Source organism: Perca fluviatilis, chromosome 14, assembly GCF_010015445.1.
Source record: "Perca fluviatilis chromosome 14, GENO_Pfluv_1.0, whole genome shotgun sequence".
NCBI classification, from domain to species: Eukaryota; Metazoa; Chordata; class Actinopteri; order Perciformes; family Percidae; genus Perca; species Perca fluviatilis.
The window spans coordinates 13886085-13912231 of NC_053125.1; the positions used below are offsets into that span (position 1 = coordinate 13886085).

General features: G+C 40.5%; 1 protein-coding gene and 1 long non-coding RNA gene across 27 annotated transcripts in view; one reads left to right on the plus strand and one right to left on the minus strand.

Moving 5' to 3' along the window:
• LOC120573266 overlaps window positions 1–10260 on the plus strand; it is a 254868-nt gene extending 244608 nt beyond the window's left edge. The window contains exon 3 of the long non-coding RNA XR_005641670.1: window positions 9424–10260. This is a non-coding gene — a long non-coding RNA (uncharacterized LOC120573266). The remainder of the gene's footprint in view (window positions 1–9423) is intronic.
• LOC120573258 (receptor-type tyrosine-protein phosphatase delta) overlaps window positions 1–26147 on the minus strand; it is a 363765-nt gene that overhangs the window by 255261 nt on the left and 82357 nt on the right. For all 26 annotated transcript variants that reach the window (XM_039822875.1, XM_039822879.1, XM_039822873.1 and 23 more), the window contains exon 4: window positions 4580–4603. The gene's annotated coding sequence lies outside the window, so the exon portion shown is untranslated. The remainder of the gene's footprint in view (window positions 1–4579; window positions 4604–26147) is intronic.

Here is a 26147-nt window from a genome sequence, read left to right on the forward strand (position 1 = left end):
TTTAAGCTAGGTCTATCGCTTAGAAACATTATGACACATTGATGTTCATAATAAATTTGGTCTAGTGTGTTAAGGACTGAAACATACAATATGTAACAATTTTGAGAGAGAAGCTTTTCATCATTAGCACTTCTTCTGCTACTGTGTACGTCCTAATCCACACATGAGGCTAAAATCATTTTTCTAGTGCGTCTGATTTGTGTCCAACACCATGCTGTCATGTTGGGCTGTGGAAGACTGAGCCACTTGCTCAAGCAAACAAGGCTTTGATTGACATTCAGCTTCATGTAGGAATGCAACACATGGAGGGTTTGGTAAACACGCTTCCCTTCCAATGTTGGAACAGAGTGCCTTACCGGGGTGGTTAGGTTGGGATGGCAATTCCGGTTGTCATTAGTCAGAGAGAGAGGGAAAAACAACACCTTCTTGACATAGACATAGTTGCTGATATTGACTCTGATCTCTCTTCATATGGAAAAATAAAAAGATTTGACCATGATTAACTCATTACATCACGTTTAAAGTACAAGAAAAATATAATGAAGGTCGGTAGATGGGGATAGGGAGTTTGGGCCGACCCTAATCTTAGGCATAATAATAAATAAATAAGTAAATATTTTTTGCAGAGCTTTGAAATTACATAAAACAGCTCAAACAGCAAGTGTACCATCTCAAATTGGGTGCCCACAGCCCCTCAGCACACACACTTTGTCCTGTGAAGTGAGCATCTGATGATTGGCTGCAGAACTGCTCATAGAACAGGAATGCAGGGAAAGCAAGAGAGAGGACACCTTTATGTGCCATCACCATATGCTGTTAGCTACTGATGGATGCTGCTCTTCCCAGGCACTGGAGCAACTTATCGCGTTTGCTGGTGACACTGCCGCCGCTGATAAAGTTAAAGATAAGCCATCTGTTCGTAACAGCAGCACTGCTTCACTTGCAGGGATAGGGGTGTCTAAAGTGTACACGACTCTGCGCGGTGTGTTTGCCTAAATTACTGTTGCACAACATCCTTAAAGCATCTATGTGCATAGTATGGATAGTTGCATGTGCGATCATCTGCCGTGATGAGTGATTATGAAAATATCGACATTGCCTTAAAAAATGAGAGGAGAGGAGTGACACGTTCTGCCAACATAATGCAATGTAAGCAGGTTTCTCAGAGGCGGCTGTAAAAGTGAACACTTGGTGAATCTGTCACTCATGTCTAATTGCTGTAGAATGTATGCAAAGTCACGCTAACAAGCTATCAGTCACATTTCTTATTAACACCGTACCCTGCAGTAGTTGGTCTTTTTTTTGTTTTTGTTTTTTTAAAGGGGGAAAAAAAAAACATACAGCAACTTTAAGGTACCTTAAGAGCTTTTGATAATGCCAGGATGCTTTTGACACGCTTGAGAAACTCACCATTAGCGAAATGGCCTGTTACCCAGAGGGCACAGCTAAAAGAAAGAAAGCGCTATGATAAAGACCCACCATAGGAACAAGGTTGTTCTCTAATGGTTTGGGGTTATGACTGCATACTTGCTCTCCATACAAGCATTCCTGTGAGGGCTGTGAAGCCGAGATCATTGCTACAACATATATTCTGTTGTGTACAGCTTTCACTTATACATTCTCTTTTCTTAGAGAGTATGGTGACAACATCTCTCATACACAACACATAATTATAGATCATGCACATAATTATTAAAAAAACATATGATTCTAATCAAGCAGTTCTTGATATTTTGAGTATTACGTAACAACATTTATTCAGGGCATGAGAAACCCAGATGGAGATTTGAAAGTGTTGTATTATCCGTGAATAGCATTGTTCTTGTCCTCTGAGAGATGAATAAACCAGAACCATTTCAGAAGAATCCACTCCTGAGTATTACAAAGCTAGCAGTGCTTTGGATGCTGTCCAGACTGGCCTTTCATAATTTTTACCAAGCACCGATCTACTTTTAGACTTCAACAGCGTAATGGTGTTTGCTTAACTGAGCAGCCAGCAATCACTCTCTTCTGTGCCAGTGTCCTATCAGTGATCAAGTGTGGCTCAGTTCCTGTCTGAGAGGAGGGCTGCCAGATATAATGCAATAATAACTGGTGTACAGCTTGTCTAAGAGAACCAAGGTCCTATTTCACTGCTGTTGATACTGGGATGAACTCTTTGCGCTCTTTCTCTACCATCTCTGAAGCCCTTGAGCTTCCGAGAGCATAATGAGCCAATTGTAATTCCTCGCTGATAGCTTTGTATTGAAGAGTGTATGAACAAAAGAAATACTGGACATTTCTACTCCAAGTCAAAAGACTGAACTTCAAGGAATACCAAAGGCAGAATCATGATTTTGCCTTATTATTCTATGATGTGGACAGACACAACTGCTTGTACCAAAACTTAAGAGAGAGAAACTTTGCAAAGGAAGGTATCTGGAAATTCCCACACAAAAGTAAAAAACCCAAATTCTGATCTTTATCTCTTCTCTTAAATCAGCAGCATAGCAGAATCCGGCTTCAAATTGAGTTTAGTGTTAATTATTAGCTAATGAATGCCTGGAAAAATAATAATACAATTTGAGTAAAATGAAGAAGGCTATTCCAGAGCACTTAGTGCCTGCATCTGCTGTGGCCACATGTCATGTGATAAACATCTTTCAAGCATCCATTATCTAGACATTATTTAGAGCTTTCACTGTAATAGGTGGCTTTAATGTTATATGAATTAATGACCTTGAAATGATGTAAATGCATCAACTAGATGTGATGTGTTTAAAAACCTAACAGCTTTTAGTCTCGACAAGGAGCACTCCTCTTATCCGACATAGTGGACGTGAACCTGCACTGCTCCCCCACAGATGCCTAGTGTGATGTTTGACAGATTTCTCCCTCTCCAGCTAAGCTCACAGTAAATGTCCATCTGGCAGCTTCCCATGGGTACTTATTATTCTCAGCTAGCCAGGGGTTTTCTGTTTCCGAGCAGTCAGCCAGCGCCTGCCTCAAAGAGTTGAGAGCCGGACCAGAACTGGTTGCAGATGCTCAGCCGGGTAGCCAAACTGTGCTAGTGTAGTGGCATGGCACTGGGTTTTCAATTACACAATGAGGTGGTGGTCTCAAATAACTGTCCAAGTAAGAAAAGTCAAGTGCGCTGATAACATCTATTTATTTGAGACAAAAAAAACAGCCAATTAAGAGTAACATCAAAGAATGCTAGTTTTTTCATTTTTCCAATTCACTCGCTCCACCTTGAAGATTAGATGATTGATTTCCCCCTTATGAACAGATGCTCAGAACCATGGGTAGTGTTGAGAGGTCCTGCTGTCCCGGTCTGAGGTGCTGCTATGGTGGATTCAATCATGTAGTTGACCTCTATCACACTCGTGCAGCCCGCTGAGTGTCTCCAGAAACAGTCTGACAAAACATTGGATGCTACACTTGTTTTGGCATTCAGCAGCTGGGGTCGTTTTCACACTGGGGTCGCTTGTTTCAACCAGAGTTCAGTCGTTCACCATATCAGTAAGCCTGCTGCTCTGCTGTCAGCCTTGTTCACCACTAATACAATCTGTGGTTTGCTTGCACCGTTCTTGCGCAACAAAGGGCGGTTGTTACCGTCATTGCCCGAAAGTAATTGGCGCCATTTTGATGTATGGCCAAAAATAAGTTAAAAAGTCTAATCCTTACCAATCACTTCCTCCATTAAAAAAAAAAAGGTTCTGGTATCAAGTCAGTATTGAATGTTATTACTTGCTGTGAGGTATTTTATCTTTAACGTTGTATAGCTAACAATTGAACAAAGCCATCGATGATGTCTGATAAAGACACGAGTATACTGCAGTTCAACTGATCTCAGATCAACTTGTATTGGTTTACCTACTGTAGGCACAGCCTCTATATATATATATATATATATATATATATATATATACCTCTACAGTATGTATAACTAGGTTTGGATATGACCACAATTATAGGCAAACCGCTCATGGATTTGGACTGAATTGCTGGTATGAAAGAGTGTTACGTCCCTTGAGCCTGCCATAAAGTGAGCATAAAGTAAAAAACAAAATTAAAATTAATTAAAAGTTTGTTAAGTTCTACCCCAAAAACAGGACATCCAAGGCTATGTCACCATATGGACTCTGTTGGTGTCCACAGCACCAGGGGTTTCATGTTGATATGTGCAGTCAGGAAGAGCAGAAGGGTTCACAGCTTAACATATGAGATATTTCCTCACACCCACCACGGTGTGGAAACAGACACCATCCGTGCTATGGTTGTTTAAGTCAACACTGCTGGCTTATTCTTTGAACAATCTGGGCCATGTGATTCTCATTTGAATAAAATTCAAATTAAAGGCACAGAGCACACAATCCGCTTGCCAGAAAAAGCTACCATTGTGTATTCCCATGCACACGTGGGAAAATGGGATGGGTGAGGACTGCAGAGCATTGCATACCTTGCTGAGCAATCAGCAGCATCTTGGTGTCGCTTGGACTCCTCCCCCCTCTTCCATATTTATGCATTCACATCATTCCCCAACACACATGACTCTTACTCTTCAGAACAGTGCGATGTGAAATTAAATGACTCTTACCTAGTGTGGAATAGTTGGTCACATCTGGAAGCGGGCCATTGGGGAAAAGAGGGAGAAGGGGCGGGAAATAAGAGGGAGAGAAAGAGAGAAGAGAAACGTCAGCAAATTACAATGTACAGCAAGCTAAACTTCAATGCAGGCTGAGGCTGTCACTAGCTCCCCTGAAAAATGATAGTGTCCCAGCATTGTACGGACTGGGGTTTTAAGAATAGTCCCTGTCAAGAGGGGGGCGTCATTTATTAATCGAGGGACAGGAAACGTCTGAGATAGTTTCCCCCCGAGGATCCAAAGTTTGCGCAACTTGCATTATTATTTGCCAGTGTTTCAATATTTTGAGGGTGGAGGCAGAGAGGATGTAAGCAGAAACCTAATCTATTACTGACAAGCTTTTTTCTTTATGCACCAGTGTAACATAACCACCGAACAAACAAATGTGCTCACACGAACATGCACCAAGGTGTTCCCCTCTCTCCATATGTCTCTGAGGTAATTTAGTGGCCCTCACACATCTCTCGCCCTGTGCACTTCGACCTTTGCTACGTTTCCCCGACCTTGTTAGTTTGACAGCCGACGTCCAAGGTTCCAACAGCATAATAGAATGGCAGTCCCACATTACCCGCAAAGACTTTAGAGTGGCCCCTGCACAAACAATAAACTGGTACGCTTAAAAAAAAAAGCCTGACAGTCATATCTCCAAAGATGTATAGAAAGGGATATTATAATACCTGCATTCTCCTCCACTTTTTCTGTACCAACTCTCCGGCAGCATGAAAAATATATACTGGATTTCCATTACTGCATGCTTTTTTTTTTTTTTACAAATTAAAGTGGTCCCTCTACGAATGTACTCTGTTCTAAAGTACAGTTTTGCTTTCTTGTAAATGTGCAATAAAACAAGGGAATGGAGAGAGCTGACAATAACTGGGCGTAGTGTGAGGGAAATGGTAGACTCAGGACTAAATCTGAGTTACAAATGCTTACCAGAGCAGTCTAGTTGTGTTGCTAAGCAGAACTTGCCTTAATATGATTTATCACCAATGATGTCTATCCCCCTGCATTCACTTACATTTTAGGTGCGGGTGCGACAAATCCCAAGGGGATCAACGAAGGGGGAGTGTGATTACAATATCTGTTTTGCTCGTGAGAACAAATCTATTTTCAGAGAGAGGGGGGAAGACTGGGGTTCATTCTCTGGGACGCTCATTACCATTCTGTCTGACACACATTCACACTCGCTCCTACTGTTGTTGCTAAACAGAGAGCTCATCTGAGGACCTTGAAGCTTCATGCCGGGAAAATTGGACCCAGGGGAGGGGGTGGCAGGGACTGATGTCAGACTTCAAGAGCCACTAGAAGCACCTGGGGTTTCACTGACATTAGCAGCGTGTTGTTTGGTAAAGAGAGAGTGAGAGACCAAGACACTTGAAGAGATGGCAATGAAAGACAACACTAAAATGGAGAGGAGACGAGTGGGATGTGGCAAAATTTCAAATGTGATACATTCTGGCATAAAGTTTAAATGCCAAAGATCCATGGCAGATTTAAAAATAAAAGACTAAATAAAAATAACATTACTCACATTGCCAAGAATGACTCCTGATATTATCGACAGCTGAGCGAGCCATTCATGCTAAAATAAAAGAAAGGTGAATAACCACTTCTTGTAATCACATTTTGCCTTTTTAATAGAGGCACTTTTTGCAGTGCAGTGAAGATTATTGATTTTTCCTCAGTTCTACGGTGGAAATGTGGAAGCCTGGCCAATCAAAAGCAGTGGAGGTAGCGTGGGCCTAAGTGGATTAGACTAGCAGGGGTGGTGGAGGGGGAATCGAGAGGGAGAAACCAAAGCTCTGGTGGCTTCAATAAACCCACTCTCTGAACCAGGAAAAAGATGGAAGACAGAGAGACTTTTTTTCACCCTCTCTCAACCTCCTGTTTTAAGCAGATAAGCTGCTTTCAGGGTCTTAGTTATGCTGTGAAGAACCCACAACATGACATGGAAACTTTTGACAAGGCAAAGAAAAGCTGAGAAGTCATGTTGTCTATTCTATATTGACAGAAGGGATTTGGGGATGTTTGGAGTGGTCAGTGCAGGGGGGAATTACAAAAAGCCTCTGTCATGCAACATAGTGAGCTGCTCAGACATGGGTTTTAGTGAAGGCATGGAATCAATTTTGTAAAGTTTTGCTTTGGCTAGCCGTTGCAATAAGGCAGAAATGGCTATGCCAAGATGAGAAACTGGCAGCCACACCGTGAACCCTTTGAGTTTGCTTCCAGATTAAAGGGGTTTCTTTCTTGTATGTGATGTGACAATTTTATTAGGCAATTTTCTCTTGAAACTGCCATTGCTCACCATGACATCTCTTGTGCCAAAAAAGGTTGGGGAAATGTTTCTGTAGTTCATACTGTAGGACTTTGAAATTCTATCACAAGCTACACATGTATCCATTAAAAGCTCATGCATACACTATACAGTACAGGCCAAAAGTTTGGACACACCTTCTCATTCAATGTGTTTCTTTATTTTCATGACTATTTACATTGTAGATTCTCACTGAAGGCATCAAAACTATGAATGAAAACATATGGAATTATGTACTTAACAAAAAAGTGTGAAATAACTGAAAAAATGTCTTATATTTTAGATTCCTCAAAGTAGCCACCCTTTGCTTTTTTTGATAACTCTGCAAACCCTTGGTGTTCTCTCAATGAGCTTCATGAGGTAGTCACCTGAAATGGTTTTCACTTCACAGGTGTGGCCTTGTCAGGGTTAATTAGTGGAATTTTTTCCCTTATTAATAAGAAAAGCAAAGGGTGGATACTTTGAAGAATCTAAAATATAATACATGTTTTCAGTTATTTCACACTTTTTTGTTAAATACATAATTCCGTATGTGTTTATTCATAGTTTTGATGCCTTCAGTGAGAATCTACAATGTAAATAGTCATGAAAATAAAAAGGAAACACATTGAATGAGAAGGTGTGTCCAAACTTTTGGCCTGTATTGTACTTACATATATATACTATATAAGACACTATATATACTACTATGTAGAAATATGTTACCACAATAACACAGTACACATTGATTGCTACCCAGGTAGTCGCATATTGAACTGTGAACACATATGGAAATTACAGAGTGTGGTCTAGACCTACTCTATCTGTAAAGTGTCTCGAGATAACTTTTGTTATGATTTGATACTATAAATAAAATTGAATTGAAATTGAATTGAATATGGCCTAGTCTGTACTGGGCTGAGTTAATTACGGATTCATGCAGCCTATAATTATAACTGCTATGCAACTGTCTGCGCCTCATCTTGTTAAAAGCATCAACACATGTGGTATTTACAGGATGTAAACAATGTCTTTCCACCATAAAGCCCTTGATGTGTAAAGAAAACATGGCGACAGACGTTACACTTTGTCCAGAAATTTGGATGAAACTTAAAGAGACATCGTATGCCCTTGGTGGGATATATTCAGTCCTCTGAGACTTTGAGGCTCTTGGACAAGGACATCAGTTCCCTCCAGGGAGATTCTTTTTGACACAGCCGGTCTTGACTTTTCTCATTCATCACATAACAGTCTGTGCACCACGGTGGGGACAACCCTGCATTTTAAGGGAGTTGAAGGAGCTTGTCTGTTTGGTCACTAACAGCCAGCTGCAGCCACACCTACTGATAAATTGAAATGACCTCCTTTGTACCGCTGTTTTTACCTACAGTAGATCTTTGATCTCTTTATGTTAAATGTGATCCACGAACGCTACAACCAATAGGATAATAATTATAAGTGATGTGACCTTTTTTAACTGGTACAATGTCGGAGTCAGTGTCTGGTGATGAAGTCTACGCTCATAATTTGCAGGTTTTCTATGCAGTGATCACAGATCACGCATTATCACTCGCATAATTAACAGATAAATAATTCACCATCTTTTGATCTGGCCTTAAATGCCCATAAAGATTATGACTTGTATCTCCCATTACACAAATGACCATATTATATCTCTGAAGGTTTAATTGGGTTGTTAAACATCACTAGCGGTTCAATCATTTTTTTGTCCATATTCCGTTCACCCACATTTTCAGCTCCTCAGAGATGGAGTACTGAAGGTGATCAGAGTGGCAGCAAATGTGGCTCAGAGAGGTCAGTTGAGGGAAAAGAGAAAGCTGCGTTATTCTGCATCTTAAGTAGCTTTTTTTTTTTTCTTTCATTCTAAATACATGTTTCTCTCATCTACACGTATCTTTTTGCTAGCACTTCCTCTCTGTTGTAATATGGAAATGTACCATAAAATGTGACATTTTATACTTTGGCATATTATACTAAGCATGCATATTTCAATGCTATTAAACATTAAACTTGAGATATAGATAGATAGATAGATAGATGTGCACTTACAGCCCACATGCAGTATACTGGTATTGAATACCTTGTAAATGTTTGAATTGTAAATGTTAATAATAATGACTACAATTAAAGGCTAAAGTTACCTCTTTAAATAAGATGCCAATACCTTTGCTACTTTATGTAATTCAATACATCCGACCACTTATTTTTAAAGTGTGGACTAATTTGCAGCTTACATTCAGGATGGCACAACCATTTCTCTAACTATACTACGCATGCACTCAACCGATTCACTGCAACGGACAGCTATTCTCTTTCCTCTAGTTCTACAGTCCTCCATACAGATTCATTTAAGTTAATCAGAGGGTTGGCTATGTTTGTCTCAGTGGCACATGGAAACATGTCAATGAAGGCACACTCTCTGTCTCTCTCTCTGTCTCTCTCTCTCTCTCTCTCTCTGTCTGCCCCTCTAAAATGGCTGCAGGACTGAGTGGCTGCTAATTGTGAACGAAAAGCAATGGAGCTGGAAGGCATCCCGAGAAGGAACAGTGGAACCTCCAGCGCCTGTTGTCAGTCAATTTAGACCATGACGAAAAAGGCTGTGTTCCTTGTGTCACCATTTAACCTATTCACCAGTGTGGAATGAGAGCAGCTGTTTTTTTTACAGTACCACATAATGGGACAAAATGGCTCTGGCTGGCTAAGCTCCAGCTAGCTGAAAAAAGGCCTCAATGCAGAGAAAGGGAGGAGGTGTGAAACAGACATTGCAAAAGAGAGAACATTGCTGCCATGTAATCAATGATACTGAGAGAGTTTGCACCCTTCCATCTGAGCTGATATAAACATTTTTTTCTGTCGCAACAAAGAATTAGAGAAGAACTGACAGAGGCCACAGATGGCCTGGGCTCACACAGACTTCAGAAGTATCTCAAAGTTTACACAAGTCAGACAAGAAGCCAGATTGGCTCCAAAACTAAGGCTGTTTTTTGACGGGGGAAAATAAATATTGCTCACTTGTTTTTGATCTTTCTTCAAGCGGAGGTGTGAATAAGTACTTTGTGAGCGACAGCCTGATGAGCGTAGATATAGAAACTTCATCAGGCTGTTGTCAGCGCTGTCCGGTTTTAAGGCCGCTCAGGCATGACAGTACGAGAATGAGGTATGCTTATGTTAGCACCGCAGCAGATGTTCTATGCCTGTTGCAGCTGTCTCCTGTTTTAAAACAGAAGCGCGACTCCATCGCTCTGTATCTCTCAATCCTCGCATATTTAAAACTCCTATTTATTTCCCTCAGGTCAGACTAGAATCAAATTACGTAGATGATGACAGACAAGCTAATAACTTACTGATTTTGTATATAAAATCATTTATAAGTGTACACGCTTTTGGCTCAAACAATTGACACTTCACATCTTTATCAAAAAAATATCTCTAGGATATAAAAAAAGATTTGCCATCTGCTATGCTATAAGAGTGCGATAGGGAAAAAGATTAAATGAAAGACCAGGGCTAAATCAATGCAGCAGTGGTCTGATGTATCTTCACAGGGGCATTGCCCAACCTTTTGTGTTAAAATAAAAAATAAAAAAAACAGAGGATTTAAGGGACTTTTTCAAATGTGGCTTTAGAAAGAAATCTTCCTGGCAGACCTTGATGAGTGATCTGAAGTTGGGGAGATCAGAGACATATGGGCTCTACGCTGAGTTCTGACCCTGAGTTCAGTTTCGTAGAGTTGGGATAAAGACTTTCTTGCCTGGGGAGAAGTAGACGGAAGGACTGGATAGAAAGGAATAAATAAAAAGAGGGAGAGGCAAAAGCCTTGATGCCTATGGCAGCGCAGCACCGGCTTGGCCCTACAGGCAGTCGTATGTTAACTGCCGTGATCAAGGCCAGCTAAAAGAGGCCTGGATTAGAGTAGTTCCTCCAGGCTCTGGTTTGAGTAGGAGAAGCGAAAATAGAGAGGCTTTAATGATGTTTGACACTTCACTATCAACTCACAAATCAGGTTCCTAAACATTGGCCTCTTGCAACAAGAAAACCATTAACACAGGTCATGAGGAAACGCTTGACAATTGACTGCATTTCCAAATGAAATTCACCGGGTCCAAGATCACAGTCATTTATGGCCTCATTGCACCGTAAACGCTCACGCTGCTGACTGTCTAAAAAGCTTGTACAGAGGAGTCTTTTACATCTCTGACTCAAATAGATAATTAGACATAATGAGTAAACAATGTGGCCGCGAGATGTGAGCGTGCTTATTGCTTTTTAATTGTGTTTCCCTCTGTGCACCGAGCTAGTTCTGAGAGCTCTGGTACCTGTGTGCGTTGGCCCATGTGAGGCCAGGTGCAGTCATTACCACGGGACAGATGGATCAGCAGAAGTGGTGCTCGTTTCCCTTGCAAGGCAACACGGTGGCTGCCATATGTAGGCTCATCATTAAAATTGACCTTTGACCTTCCAGCGGGTGTCTGTCATTCTAATGGAGTTAATTAAGAATGTGGACCGGTGTGTAGAATGTGGTATTTTCTGTCTGTGTATGTGGATGTTAATGGTTTGTGAAGAAAGTAATAATGGTGTGTGTGTGTGGGTGGGGGGGGGGGCGTGCAATATTTGTGTGTGGTATGCTGCACATGTGAATCCATTCATGTGTGTTAGAGTGGAGGTTTGTACTTTTTATATGTGCATGGCCATGTCATCGTGCGCATGACTCCAGTGTCAGACGTGTTTAAGTTTTTGAGCTCCTTTTAATATTGCCAATGCAGCTCCTTTGAAAATTCATTAAAGTGTTTTGACCCCTCTGCCATCTGTGTGAGGGAGAGGGAGAAAGCCGTGCGAGGGAAGCAGCTGGGGAGAACGGGAAGATGAAAATTCTGACATGGGCAAAAGAATGCGGGCAAGCCCCTGAAAACAGAATGAAGAGCCACTAATATGCCAGCTTTGAACTGCTATTTATTTATTCCTAGACCTTATCTAGAGGATGCATTCAAATTTAGATTCCGAGATAAAGACTGCTAGTCGAGATCACATCTTGCTCCGGATAAAATTTAAAAAACGATAAATGGCAAGCGTTGCGTAACCATGACGCTAATAAAATGGTAAAAAAGAAAAACCAATCCCTTGGAGGTCTAATTAAAAATGCTACACACAATACTTAGTGTTAAGCTAAAATGCAATTAACTCCACAATTACATACAGTATATTACCAGAGGAAGAGGGCTGCCCGATTATACTAATATATCTCCATTGTTGTTGTAAATTGCATATACAAATCAACATAGCCAAGCCAGATAATCATCCTATACTGGAGTTTAATGTCTTAACTCACATTTGGATCCTTTATGCCTCAATGTCCAACACTTAGCCTGATTTGAGCTTCAATTTAATTCACCAGGACAACTCATTATCCGTGTGACTTCTCCATAACTACCAACAATCCCTGCAGTAAAACACCTGATTAACAATGCTGCTGGCGCACTTCCTCGGGGCTATCTTCAGCTACTGTCATCTTCATGCCAGTTACTTCTCACAATAAAGCAATATCAGTTGCAGTGTTTATGCCCTGTAATCACTTTCTCCTACACCTGATCTCCTCTTCATAAACTCAGCGAGCCAACATTATTGCTGTTATAGTCGAAAATATGGAGCTATGTATTATGCATTAACTATGATCCTCCGGAGGGAAGGTACACACACTTTGATGACACACACACACACACACACACACACATACACACACACACACTCACACACACTCATATATGAATGTCTGTAGGTGTACTGTAAATGCATGCCTGAGTGTGCGCACATAGACACACATTTCCTTTGCTTTGTCTTTTCCTCACATCTACACACACACACACGTCAACACACACACACACACACTTCAACATATGCCTAAAAGCAATTGGGATGTAATAGAGACTGCCTGCACTTTGCCTTGTCTCTCCTTTTCTGACACTAATCAACACCTCTTCTGCTATTAAAAATACCTCAAAATGTCTTTTGATCTGCTAACTATCTCATTTACATGACTGGCGCTCAGCAACAGGGACTGGAGTTAGAGAGGTGTGATGACGTAAAGTGGGGCGGGGAGGAGAGCCTGATAGGGGTGAGAAGAAAAAAAAGGAGGATTTGAAAAATAGTTCAGAAAAGAAAATTTGGCTGCTTTCGGAGCAAAGAATCATGCATACGTGTTTGTTTCAGGATTTACATTACATTTTAGCAGGTGAAGCTACGAGTAAATGTGTGATGGGCCAAAAATAAGATTTTGAGTTCCTCCACCTCTCTTCAACTCGTACTACTCCCTCCTCTCTTTCTCCTCTTGGCTGACTTTGTGTAGCGCCATGGGGCTTCCAGTGAGCCTAAGCCTCTTTGGCAAGACCTGTGAGCCTGGATGGCATTGAAGAAGATGGGATGATGCATCCAGACGATGGGTGTAGTTGGGCAGTATCGCAGGAACAGGAGGGAGGAGAGAGAAGTAGTCAGTAAATGAGAGAGAGTGGGGTAAAGAGATGGGGAAGTTGTGGGAACCATTGTAGGTGGTTTTAATAATTCTGATGCCATCTGTTCCACTCTATTTTTCACACTGACAGTGGATATTTTCCCTGGTGAGAGGAGTGTGTGTGTGTGTGTGTGTGTGTGTGTGTGTGTGTGTGTGTGTGTGTGTGTGTGTGTGTGTGTGTGTGTGTGTGTGTGTGTGTGTGTGTGTGTGTGTGTGTGTGTGTGTGTGTGTGTGTTTTGGGGATGACAATGCGAGAGAGTGAAGTACAGAACAGTTTGGGCACAAAGCATCTGAACTGTACTGCATAACCCAGGTGCCTAATTTGTATGTGTTAAGGCTGCAACTAATGATTATTTGCCATTGATTATTTTCATGATCAATCAATTAATGGTCGAGTCTATACAATTTGCCCCAGTTTCCTAACCAAGAGTCCAAAACCCAAGAAGATTAAGAGTCTACTGCAATTCTACAGGCTCTGTCAGGCTGTACTGTACACACTCATAACTTCACTATGCTACTGTAACACACTCACAGTGACAATGCTACCATGCTGATATTTAGCAGCCATAACGTTAACCATGTTTACCACCTTAATTTAGTTCATTAGCATGCTAACATTTGCTACTAGTTGCAGATATTTGGTCCTCAACCCAAGTATTAACCAAATTAAAATGTTGACCTGATGATGGCACTAGATGAAAACCTGAAGTCATTCAAATTCATCCTGAGGGGTAGTATGTAAATGTGTGCAAGTTTGAATGTCTGCACCAAATTTACAAGTGAAATACATCCAAGTTGTCAAGATATTTCACTCCAAACCACAGGTTCCAACCTGGTACTGCCAGAGGATAAGGCAGGGGATCATCCTCTGGGGACCATGAGTTTAGCATTTTTCCTTGATGAATTAGTTAAATGATTAGTAAAGTATCTAAATTGATACATTCTCAGTGTATTTATCATGTTTGTGTATGTGTCTGTCTGTCTGTCATTCCAGTCCCCAGTGAGTGTGATCACTCATAAGATGCATTGCACATTTTTGATCTCTGTTCGAGCTCACTGTAACATCCCGGAAGCTCTATGATTGATTCTGACTTTTTTTCATTTGACTTTTCTTCATTTATCCGCATCAATCGTTTATCGATTTTTTTTCTCTCTCCTTGATAAAAGCCAGCACTGAAAACCCCTCTTCATGTCACCCTGGTTGCTTGTATAAAAATCAAACTCTTCAAGATAAAAGGCTCCTGAAAATAATACCAGCATTAGGGTTTCCTATTTCACAGCATTTCAGTTCTGACAGGTCAGTGAATGTGCCTGATTTCGAATATTGAATATGAAGATGGGGAAGCGCCATAGTGTTTTTTCAGCATGTTTGCTCAGTAAACGAGGTGTTATTGGATCTACAAGGCAGCTATAGGGGTTCAGGGAAAGGGCCACCGTCAGCTTAAACTGCGCCTGAAAAAGAAATTGGGGGGAAAACAGGAGCGAAATTTAGGAGAATGTAAATAGAGAATTGTGCCGAATAAGAGAATAGACAGCAGAGGTTCACCACTCAAAATCAGTATGCTGACATAAAATTGGGGATATTCCTCACAAATGGCGCTAGATGGAATTACAGGGAATCACAAAGACATTAGGATTCATCTTCTGGCCAATCTGTTCCAAATGTAATGGAAATCCATCCAGAAGTTGTTGAGACATTTCACCAGTCAAGTCAATTAGCTTCGTCATCTGGAGGCCGTGAAAGTCTGTACAAAAGTTATACCAATCCATCCAGCAATTGTTAAGTTAAGACATTTGAATCTGGACCATGTGCATCCTGAGAGCCAAACTGCGAAAATCTACCTAATCTAAAATATGCCAGTACTAAGTAACCATTACTAATCCAACACTGAGTCAGATATAGCCTCTACTTGTATGTCTAAAATCTAACCAAACAGCTAATAGTTAGAATACTCCAACCTCCCAATGTGCTGCACATTCAGAAATCAGGAAGGTAAACAATAAGGCTGATTAACGCTTGGAAGTACTCTGCTGGGACCCCATCCCTCCTAATAGTCTAATTAAAGCCAGTGATTGCTTATATAAGCACACATGAGCAGTGGACATTCCCCACTAACAACCACCCACAGGACTAGTAATTAGCATTAATTCTAAGGTATGGTTAACTCAGTCCCTGTTTCTGCCACCTCATTTGCTGTGCATTGGTATTGTTTTTTTTGATCGACACTCTTTGCTTGTGTGACCTTTCCGTGTTGTTCCTATTGTGTTGCATGCAACGTCAGTCTCCCGTGACCGTCACTATCGCTCCCGAGCATCTGTGTTCAATCAGCATTTAGATCTCCGTCCATTTTTTTTCAACACGCACAATGGTTCTGATGATTTGGGAGGACTAGCTGGGACACTGGGCTTTGCTGAATACCTCTGTCTGGATTTGATGGCCCCCAGCGAGATCCATTGTCAAGATCACAAAAAGTCAGACACTTTTCCTCTAAAGATTCTCTGGGGCATGATTTTATATCCCACTGTTTGTGAGTTGTGACTCTAGAACTTACTGAGGGGGGAAACCATATTTAATGAATACTGGTTCTCCAAAGATGGCGAATAGCTCTTTTGAAGTGAATTATGTGATATAAATAAAGTATCCTCCGATAGAGGACAGCCCCCTGTCTTGTGGCAATATACAGTATGTTTGAGGGTTTTTGTCCTACAATGCAAGTTTTATCTTTTAGAATGAATAGCAAGGGGACAACAACATAACTGTTTTAGAAAAAGACCAAGCAATCATGATTATGTACATTTTATATGGTTTTAATCTACTTACTGCAGAGTAGGAATTGCTAAGGCCCAGATGAATACAGATTTATGCAGGCACAATCTAGCCAGGGTACACATGGCATAAGGAGAGGGGACTTAACCAGTCGGGTATCTCATCGGAGAGGAGGGCAGATTTATCTGAATGATGCAGCAAATGGATCCTCCCAGTCTGAGTGAAGCTCGAACAATAAGGAAACAAAGGTTAAGCCTCTGCAAAAATAATAATCTGCGAAAGAGGGGATAGAAATTGTGAATTTGATCACAAGACAAGGAAATTTAGCGACAAGAGGTCAAGAGGATTGTTGTGGAACAATGTGGGATGACAGTGCTGTTGTCATGAAAATGGGCAAGGACACAACTGGTTTTCATGGTACTGGAATAAAAAGCTTGGTGACTTATAGTAAAAGTGAATATTGTATCACAATATCCAGTGTGTGCCTAAATACTACACAAGTGTAGAGGCAAGAACCCATCTATGTCCATGCTACACAAAAGATCCCTCCCCAGGATAACATGCTGTACAATGCACTATTGATAATTTAAACTAATTGCGCAGAAAGTCCCTGTTATGTACAGAGTATCACCTACTGTGTGTCACACAATGCATCATTTGGCAGCGGCCATTACTTTCAGCTGGCCTGAGAACAGGTCGAACACTGAATGCAGTTTGATTTTGCTAAATGCTTCTTACAGTAGACCAACAGCAGGCCTTCACAATGCCTAATCACTTGTGTGCACCATATGAGAGAGAGGACGGAGGTTTGTATATACTGGCAGAGAAAAGACCTGTATTATGGCTAAGCCGGGCGTTAAGCTGCGTCCAGGTGTTCGCCTCTTTCCAGGTGGCCATGTAATACTCTTGCCGACCCAGATCATGGCAATCATGGAGCTGGCAGAGATGGCTCATTGCCGACACCAGTGTAGTGCCTGGGTAATATGCCAAGTTGGCAGCGACATGCCTGAAAAGCAGGCAGGCAAACAGGCAGAGAGTCTCTAACGCTCCTGGAGTGAAAGGATGGTGGAGAACCTCTCATTTTCTTTTCAGAATTCATGAAAATGGCACAGTCTGGTGCGAGGCCTGTCTGATTTCTTTGACTTGTTGGTGTCAGGAGTAGTGGTGGTGATACTGTACGTCATGCTCTGAGCTCTGTGTATCAGATGATAATAGTTTTCTCATCTCACTTAGTGGAGCTTAAAACCCTGTGCTATGCCTCAGTCTTTCATTATTTGAAATATTTTCTTCTGTTTTGGCACTGGATTTCTTGTGTTTCAGTGAAGCCTTTACAAGCATATCTTTTGTCAAAGATTGTCGACATGCTATATCATGTTCACTCAAAAATCCTCAGACCGAGAGATGATCTTTATTAGCTTAGAATGCCAGAGTTATTTGCAGCCTGACTCTGGCCTGTGTCTGGGCGCTGTGTGCTTCACAGTGTAAGTAGCTTGGCTGGCAGGCAGCCACAGACAAGCGCTGTGTTTCTGCTTGCCATCCTCTCATTTGACTGCATGGTAATTACCGTCTCAATGCAGTAAGAAAAGGCAGCTTTTGGTAGGAGGATTGAGAGAGAAAATGGGAAAATGTGAGGGTGTTCGGCTTAGCAGCTTAATGAACATGTCAGATGTATTTAAACAAATGGATTACCACATCTGTACACACTTGGCTGGATGGCGCTTGCTCCAAAACACTTACCAGTCCATAGTGTCAGGGTGAATGAAAAAGACATATACTGGAGATATGTAGGGATTGGTAGTAGGAAAATATAACACTCTATCTGCATCAGTGCATATAAAGGAAATCAGACCTGAACCAAATCAATTATGGCTGTCAATCAACTCTATTGTTTGTTATCCTACATATATTTTTCCTGCTCTTAAGAGGCCTTACATATAAAATGCCATCAATTTGCATTAAAAGTGAATGGCAGAAAATAAAAGACAAATCCTACATTCATTTCCCATGACCCTGTTGAAAACAGACTTTCTACTTGGCAGTTAACAGATCTTTTATCTTGTTCCCAGATTTCATTTCTTGGAGCTTTTTGTCCTGACCTTACCTCAGTGCACCAGAGCTATCCATGTCAATACATTGACTAAATGAATAATAGATGCTCTTTTTTGGCATCCTTGTGCCAGGGTGTGTTCTCAGCTTGAGAGGCTCACATGCTAGTGAAATGTTTGGCGGAACTTCTGACAAAAATATCACCCGTATATTTTTTGTGTCAGGTTAATATGCGGGTTATAACTCAGAGGGCAAAATCGTCAAAACGCTAATCATTTGACCTTTTACCTGTCAGACTTGATGCAGAGAAAAAGCTCACCTCTTAAGCTGCACACTTTAACATAAACTCTCTGCACTTATAAATCCAGATTTATTTCCATTTGTAAAGCAATGTGCAAGGTGTAGATAACTTAAGAGTTATATCAGCATGCTTGACACTCAATCCTGAACCTTGCTGAGGCCATTAGTGAGTTCCTCAAGCTTTGTTTGTAGCCTCAAGCCATGTTTGTAAAGTAACATTATTGTCAGTTGGCTCTCATTAAATAATCCCTTCTCTGCTAGTTGGGAAATGGTGTACACTCTCAATAACTGAGCATTTGTGAAGGTCAAAAGGTCCACTTGGAAAAATATACTGCTTTTTGGTGAGTTCTTTGTTGAAGTGAGAGCTGCTGTTTGACTCCATGACGTCAAACTGTTCTTTCTCCACTGATGTTTGAGCTAGAGAGAGGAAAAAAATCTACAATACCGAATCAAATATGTGATGAAAATTACATACGACATATTGTTAGTTCAGACTATCATTGTGTAAAAAATCATCATTGCATCCTCCCTACATCATGTCCAACACTGATGTCTGCACACGTGTTGTGTGGTTAACTCTTTGCCGTGATTCTAACAGACATGACTCAATTGTGTTAGACGCATTAGAGCAAGATGGTCCTGACTAATCACTGCATCATGGAGCCGTGACATGGTGGAGTGCCAGTTCAGTGCACAGGGGATGGTACCCTTTACCCAGAAGAGATGGCCCAATTAAATTGACCAATTGGAATTGAGTGAGCCTGGTTGTCTACCTGTTGTGGAGGTTAGAAAAATGCCACTTCCACTCATTGCTCATTCTGGACGATACAGGACCCATTATTCTTGCAGTCATTACTAAGCAAAATGTCAATAGCTTATTAGAGAGAGAGACACGGTAAGCTAGATGGATAGAGGATGGAGGGAACAAGAGGGGAGGAGGAGGAAAGTAGGAACCATGAAACTACCATTTGTCAGTCAAATGTAACATAACAAACAGTTGTGCAGGGCAAGGCTTCGTGTTTCAGCTTACATGCAACAACAATGGATGCTCAGTTCCATGTTTGTGCTGTCATTCGTTTGTAATGGTTTGATAATGTGCCAACACCCACATCATTCTGAGCTTTTTCTACCCTCATCTCTCTTTCTAACTAACTCGTGCATTCAACTGAAAAGCTGTCAAATCTCGTGAAATATCTCTCCCGAGTCCAGTTGCATGAACATTAAGCGACATCATTCTTCTGCTTTCTCTTTCTTTGCTTTCTTTCTACCCCCCTCCCTCTTTCCTTCCTACTCCTGCTCTTTTGCCCCTCTGTCTGTTTCTCCCTCAGCATTGTACAAATGTTTCTCTTGTCTAAGGAACCGTACCATATGTTTGCAATCACTCTGGCTCCCTTGCCTGCACAGATCATTTAGCAGACTCCCTCATACATTTCAATTAGGCCCACCTAGCGCAGCCACAGACATGGGAAAGCAATATTGATTTCTTGATATCCTGTGCGTTGGTCGGTCCAAATTAACGCTTGTACTGGGGAATATGATAGATCCATAACAATTCACTTGTGTTTGTTACCATATGTAATATGCTGGGCTTGTTAGTATACAGAGAAGTATTAATCAAATTAAAAGCCATATTCATGACAGCTGTCCCTTGTGCACTCTCTGTATGGATAACTTACATGGGTTCCTACCAAAAAAGAGCTAACATAAAATGTATTTTGCTGTGGCAAAAGGAAAGAGAAAGATACCTGGCATGACATAGCTGGGAGCCTTTATGTTTCAAAGTGATATACAGTAGGCATTTACCAAACGCCTCCTGCATCCTAAAATGTACTTATTATTCAATTACTGCCAGCTATTTAAAGATGAGATGGCTGAGGTGCGGTGGCTCTGGTAGCTGTCAGTCACTCTCTGCCACCTCATCCATTCTCCTGACACTCTGCTGGAGCCCAGAGAGAGCCATCAGTCAAAGTTCAGGAGACAGGGACGCCACATCAAAGGGCTGATCAGACTTTGGGATCTTGGGACACTGTATGAAGTTGAATTCTACATGCTGCAATGGTTGCAATGGCTACTCAGGTACTGAAGTTGTAAAGTCCTCGTACTTTAATTGATCACCTCCAGTTTATGCTGCTTTATACTTCACTACATTTCAGAGGGACATTTTGTACGTTTACCTCCACTATATTCATTTGACAACTATAGTTACTAGTTGCTTTGCAGATAAAGATAAAGCATACAGAATACAAAGATCTGATTATATATATATATATATATATATATATATATATATATATATATATATATATATATATATATATATATATATATATCATATAATGCATTGCTATACAATAAACAGCATAACAGTATAAAAGTCATTAAAAATGGTTCCACATTGAACTGCTACATTAAAATGCTGATTTCTGTACATTTTAGTGCATCAGTAATAATAATCCAATAATATAATATACAACAAACTGAAGAGGGATACTTGCATGCATAATGAGTCATTTTACTTTTTTATTTGGGATAATTCTGAGTTTACTTCCATCCAGTGTTATACAGGTAATGTTAATAAATTACCAGAATTGCTACACAATGCCTTAAGGGTATCCTGCATAGTATGAACAGACTCACTGAACTCTCTATATAATGTTTGATTAGAAGATGTGAAATCAGTGTCTAAATTGCCTAAATTTCCATGTTGCAAGATAATTTAAACCCCTTTCATACAGATGACCCACAATAAAACGCTTTACTGAACACGTTTAATCTGTGTTTGACCCTATTCATGTGAGACTGCGGTCACAGGTTAATCCTTGGGCATCACAGAGATTTAGGTTTGCAACTGTAGTTCCATTCACATCAATGCAAAAACAAAACAGTTGTCAAAACAAATATGATTTAATTTTCAGCTCAGTTAATCTCTTTCCGTCACAAATACAGATGCTCCTAAACCCCAATATCATTAAAGAAAAACAAAACTGGCTAGACCTTGAACTATATAAGGCTGTCCAGCCATTGCTATTACCAATATACATTTTAAACCATATTAATATCTCCAATATCTAAAGACAACCCACCCAGACTACCCTCCATGTTTCATCACATGAAAGCCTTGCTGACTCCAGTAACTGACTTTGCATACAAATTATATAAAGTCAAAACATCATAGAATGTTTTATTGTGAACAAAAGACTATAATGTAATGTAATGTAATTTAGATATTCTTTCTTCATGTTATCATTTTAAGGAAACTACCAACTACTCAATAAACACAGTAAATCCTCTTTAGAAGATATTGCATTCATTCTCCAATTGCTGCTCCATTTCTTAGTAACTCAAGTGATTGGTCCATAAAAGTTCAATAGGGTTGATTTAGAGGAACTCATCGGCATTTAATTCTGTTATGGAGGCCATCTGCTGCTAATACTAACTAATTGTTCCCATCAAGTAGATGCCATGGCTTTGCCCTCTTATAAAGATACATGTCCAGCCTTGTGGTTTATCGCTATTCATGGGTCAAGTCTAAGGGAGGGGGGAGCACACATAGTCTGACATTTCTAGTAATTATCTTTATGAAGATGGGAGGCCTTTCAATTAGAGTGGCGTTTGATTAGAACTAATGGCTCTCCCTCCCAGGCCGGTGAGCCGACTGAAAGGGAGAGCATCAAATTCCCCTTCGGCTGGTGTGGGACACTGAGTGACCTTTAAATAAAAGCTGTGGTTTGCTTTAGGTCCTTAAAGAAATACAGTAGCTGTTAGTTTTACTTGCATAAAAGCATACTAGAAATCTTAAATCACATGATATGGCAGCATGGCATGAAAATTATAACACTGTCAGTTTGATGGCAACATCTTTTTTAAGTATTAAAGGGCAACTATTATATAGCATTTTCAGGATAATACTTGTATTTTGTGTTTGTACTAGAACATGTTTACATACTTTAATGTTAAAGTTTATTTTTGTCATACTGCCCATGGCTGCAGCACCTGTATTCACCCTCTGTATGAGACGCTCTGTAGGAGCGCCTGTCTCTTTAATCCCTCCTCCAGTCAAAGCCCAGTCTGCTCTGATTGGCCAGAGTGCTAGCTGGAATCTGAGCTCCGCCACAGCCTTGCTGTTATTACACTAGTAGCAGCTGGAGCTACTGCAATGGAGTAGCTTTATAGCAGGACCTTGTACCGTGAAAAATCACCAATAAAGGCTTCTAAACCAAAAACGACACAACCGGACATGTCCCAGCAATAATTTGACCCCAAAATTTGGGAGAAATGACCAGCATTGGCCGCCAGGATTACAGCTATCTCGCGTTACCGTGCAGCTACTTAATAGTTAGCACTAGGCTAACGTTAGATTGTGATGGAACGAAGCAGCACTTTCTACCATCAAAAATCTCAGATAAAGGCTTTGAACCAAACACTACCCAATCGGACATGTTTAAGCTGGCATGTAACCCGAAATTGGGGAGAATTTAACAAATTGGCAGCCTAGATGACAACTTATTACTGCTGTTAGCATGTAGCTACTATAGTTAGCAGTGGACACTAATAGGATATAGCAGCACTTTCTATAGTCAATAATCACAGATAAAGGCTTTTTAACCAATACTACATGACCGGGAATGTTTAGGAGTATTGTGACCCGGAATTGGGGAGCCAAGATTTTACTGTAGCTACATTTTTTAATACCACCGCAGTAGCGTAGTAAAAATAATCACTCCAGTCCTGCTTACCTGGAGCAGATGACCAATCATAGCAGGCCGGCTTAGAGTTGCATAACACAGAGTAGAAAAAACTGTTGAAACCGGAGCGTTCAGAACAGTTGGAAATCTGAACGTTTTAGCTCACAGGGGTTTCTCAAAAATATGTTTACCTTATTTGTTTTGGGCATTTTTAACATGAAAATCAGACATTATAACATTGTAGATGTGACAGAAAATACGAAAAAGAATAATATGTCCACTCTAAGTATTAAGTTAGATGACAATTATCATCTTTGCAACAGCCATAGTTCCAAGTTCATCTAAAAACTCTCCTTTCTCTGTCTTTCATATGCACACACAAGACGGCTAACTTGGAGGTTGTGTCGTGCCTCCCTGTGTAATGACAGTCTTAATGGAAAACAAAATTGGCTCTCTGGGGAGTGTGATGGTCAGGCTGGCCATTACAGAGTCACTCAATAGCAGCTGATTGACTCGCTCCCCTGCTCCGTTATAAGCCTGTTAAGCTGCTACTCAGCGTCAAAGCGCTGCTGTGGGCACTCTCAGTAACGCTGGTCCTTGCCTTTATAGGACACTGGATAAAGTGCTTACCCTGATTTAGTAAAGCCAAATAGTTGAAGACCTCATTTGTGATTGGTGGGGATAGATATTCAATCAGAGAGGAGAAAGCACATCAACCTCGAGGAGTGGTGAGAAAACCCAGGTAGGGTTCAGATAGTTTGTCAGTCATTTGCTGACAATGGTGTTGCAGTATTCCATACTTGCAAAAGGTTGACTAGTTTATGACCGCAACACGTCACATCATCCCCCTATTTATTTCTACTTCTACTCCACTACATTTTAGAGGTAAATAGTATACTTTATACCCCACTACAGTTATCTAAGAACTATTTTTACTCTACTTGTTTTTACTCTACTACTTTTTACATTAACGAAACGTGATATGTTTCTAATATGCAACACATTGTTAAAGATTAAACCAGTGCTTCCCAACCTTTTTGGTTTGTGGTCCTTATATAAAAGCAGTGTCTAGCTGGTGCCCCATCACCTTGCCACGTTTCACATGTCTATGAGTCGTTAACAGTTTCGCCAAAGAGACATTTTCTCCTCTAAACCTCTCCAATATACTTCTATTTCACTAAAAATGAAAAAATTTGAGAAATATCCCAAAAACGAAAAATGATTTTTGTAGCGGAACTTTCTTTTTTCACATGAATCATCTCGCCACCCCTTAGATTTATCTTGTGATAGATTTTGTAGTACATTTCGCTGATCCAACCTTTTGCCCTTTTACATCATTGTAATGGAATATTTTTTCATTGTTGTATACTTTAACTTAAGTTAAAGGATCTGAGTACTTGTTCCACCACTGACTATTCTGACACTCCTGAAAAACAAGATGATTTTGTTTATTTCAAACCAAGATGTTTGTACATCCCTTTTCTTTAAATATACTTCAAAGCCATATGTATGATCACATAGGTGTACAATTGACTCATTAAAATTGCTCATTGAAACACGATCACCCTCATATAATAGCAAGTATATAGCATTGATAACTACCTTTTTAGCATTTAATTATGCCATTCAAATACTATAACTGTATTATCCTACATATTATTGCAATGCAGTGTCATTTAAATAATGCACCAAAATGACACTGAAGTGCTTTAAAAATTCAAGCAGCAAATCCTTATTGAGTGGAGGTTTGTGGACTATGGAAGTTTGCATTAGCTGAACGCATTGCCATGACCCTGAAACCTTCTTCACGTGACGAAATCTTTGACGAAGTGCGTTGTTGTGCTGGAAGGACAGCGTGTAAACCTGAAGGAATGCACCTTAACAGCAACAATGCTTAGGTACACTGTGGCTTTACAATGACCCTTAGTTTGAATTGAAGGGTCTTATGTGTCAAGGAAACACTCTTTGCACCATTACATCTATGTTCTTCCTTTGACAAAACGCAGGACGAATTCATGTATTGGTGCCGTATTTTAACCTGTTTTGGTGATCATGTGTGCTAGTATGCTGCCCCTGTCAGCCACACAAAGGTTCGATAAGTTGAGAGATGCCCGCTGTTGCGCTGAGCTATTATTTGCATGCTTGTGGCCTTACTGTTAGCTTATCCTCTGACATATCTCAGTGACAAGTTGTTTAATCCCATGAAAAACTGCTGAATACATGTTTTTGTGTTATAATAAAGGCCATCTTCCGCAAACAACGTGTTTGAAAATCCCAGGACAGCAGCTGTATCTGCAGTACTGGAACCACCTTGTCAGGGCACCAACAATCAAATCACATTAAAGTCAGTTTAGTTATGTACTGTATCTTGTTCATGCTAATGTTTGTTCGTGCTAATGCCACGTGATTTGCTGTTTGGAGGTGCATGCCTGTTTGTGTTAACAAGAGGCTGTTTCAAATGTGATTTAGTGAAAAGTAGTAACCCTAATGTACACATGCAAACATCTAGGCACACACGTAGAGAGACAAACCGGCACACACATTCTTTCATCCCTTTCTCCATTTCCCCTGCTCCTTCTACCTCAGGGAATCTGATCACCTCCTGATGTGAGGCTTAGAAACAGTAATGCAATAGACAGTCAACTTATATTTCCCCAGCGAGACAGCCACAGCTAAAACTTCATATTCTTCAGCGACCACACAGCTGAGGGAGGAGATGGCTGCAGGACATTGAGACAAAGAGTCAAGGAGACGGACGCGAGAATAGATAGATGAATGAAGAGTACATACATACTGTAGAGAAATATTTACATGTCATTCATTAATATTTTAGGTTGAACTCACTAGCAGATGCCATAGAATGATTATTTATTTCTAGGAGTGAAGCAAGGCTAACGATTGGGGTT